The sequence below is a fragment of the Sinocyclocheilus grahami genome, unplaced genomic scaffold (assembly GCF_001515645.1).
Source record: "Sinocyclocheilus grahami isolate Dianchi unplaced genomic scaffold, SAMN03320097.WGS_v1.1 scaffold380.1, whole genome shotgun sequence".
NCBI classification, from domain to species: Eukaryota; Metazoa; Chordata; class Actinopteri; order Cypriniformes; family Cyprinidae; genus Sinocyclocheilus; species Sinocyclocheilus grahami.
In genome coordinates, this window is record NW_015505559.1 from 1,242,199 (window position 1) to 1,243,672 (window position 1,474).

The following is a 1,474-nucleotide window of genomic DNA, read 5'->3' on the forward strand; positions in this document are numbered from 1 at the left end:
CGTTTGTAATTTGTTACTTTGTTTTCAGAATTGTGGTTTGCTTTGCACTTCTCGGCCACCGTACTTAAAACTATCAACGACAACTATCCATACAGCACAAACATAGGCGCCAGTGTAAAATCCGCACTAAACTGTTACCTTACACTTCTTACATCCACTTCTTTGCAAATATCCCACATGATATAAAGCTAAATCATTAAGTCAAATCACAAAACTGTTGCTCTAAAAGCCTTAAGCGTAAGTATGACAAACTTCTAACGTTTTAAAGTGAACTGATTAAGTCACGCATCAAAACGATGCCCAAAGCTCTCCTTTATCAGATTTGCTCCCAAAGAGTTCCGCGTGTTTCGAGCTGTTCCAGTGAGTGAGGAGGCAAGTAAACAAACACATCAGGTCAAGACATTACGCGCGCTTTAACCGAACCAGCTCGACTAGCTTCCCTAGACACCCAGCACACTTCACACACTCACGACCCCGCCTTATAACACAGCAACACTCGTGTAATTGGCTGAAGCGGCTCTGTATCGTGCCGTATTCTCACACTCCGCTGTGAAATAATCACACACGCATCGTCCACACGCAGCTAATTAACTAGCATTAGCAGCCCAGGCCGTGTGACAGGCTTGGCTCCCGCTAACTGACCGTTCCGAGAAAAAACGAGCGCAAAATCAGCTCATCTCGTTCACCTGCGGGAGGGTAATGCCTCGAAGAAAGCGCTGGAGGATGAGAGTATCCGCTCAGTGTGGCGCACCGCCAGCGTGTGAGTTTTGCCGGCTATGATGTTATCTGCGCTCGCGTACCACGAGCAGCCGATGATGGCGGGAAGGTGGAAATTTAGAGCGGAAATGGGAGGTGAGAAGAGGCGCGCAAACTCGCGCGAGATTAGGCGGGATTTCGTCTGTGTAAACTGAAATGTTTTTATTCTGACAGTGTATGATATTGAATTAAATGTATGTGCAAAGAAAATGATAGTTTGATCCCAAATCTAAAAAAAAAACGTTATGAAGCGTCACTAAATATTTTCTGTGTTACGTCACCAGCGCCCGCTCTGATTGGCTGCAGAGGCAGCGCGCGATCAGCGGGGCGGAAGTTCAGCATTATCCATTCACACGGAGAGAAACAGGGAGAAAGGTCTTCCTTCGCTTAGGACTTTAACATCTCAGCTCAGAGGAAGACAGACGGTTCTTTAAAGCGCTAGCACGGTGAGTGACAGCTTCGACGTACTTTGTGTTCACTGTGTCCTTTATTAATGAATCGCAGTCGTTATTCAGGTAAACGCGTTTGAGGTCTGTTTACATTGTGAGTGCTGAAAGGCCTGCTGCTGATGTGGCCTGTGTTCAGCCTCCTTTACCAGCTAGAGATATTTAACTAGTCCTGCCAAGTTACCAGGGATGTGTATGCGGTGTCTAATAAGAGTTTGTGTGTCAGAGGTTATTTTTTAAATCTGAAGTGATTTAGAGTACAGATATTATAG

The 1,474-nt window shown here is 45.7% G+C and overlaps 2 protein-coding genes across 4 annotated transcripts in view; one reads left to right on the forward strand and one right to left on the reverse strand.

Moving 5' to 3' along the window:
* The window catches only part of usp37 (ubiquitin specific peptidase 37), a 20,488-nt gene extending 19,621 nt beyond the window's left edge, over nt 1-867 (reverse strand). For all 3 annotated transcript variants that reach the window (XM_016230947.1, XM_016230945.1, XM_016230946.1), the window contains exon 1: nt 687-867. The gene's annotated coding sequence lies outside the window, so the exon portion shown is untranslated. The remainder of the gene's footprint in view (nt 1-686) is intronic.
* Nucleotides 868-1,065: 198 nt separating this feature from the next.
* Nucleotides 1,066-1,474, forward strand: part of LOC107549777 (insulin-induced gene 2 protein-like) — a 7,102-nt gene continuing 6,693 nt past the window's right edge. Inside the window, exon 1 of the mRNA XM_016230951.1 lies at nt 1,066-1,202. The gene's annotated coding sequence lies outside the window, so the exon portion shown is untranslated. The remainder of the gene's footprint in view (nt 1,203-1,474) is intronic.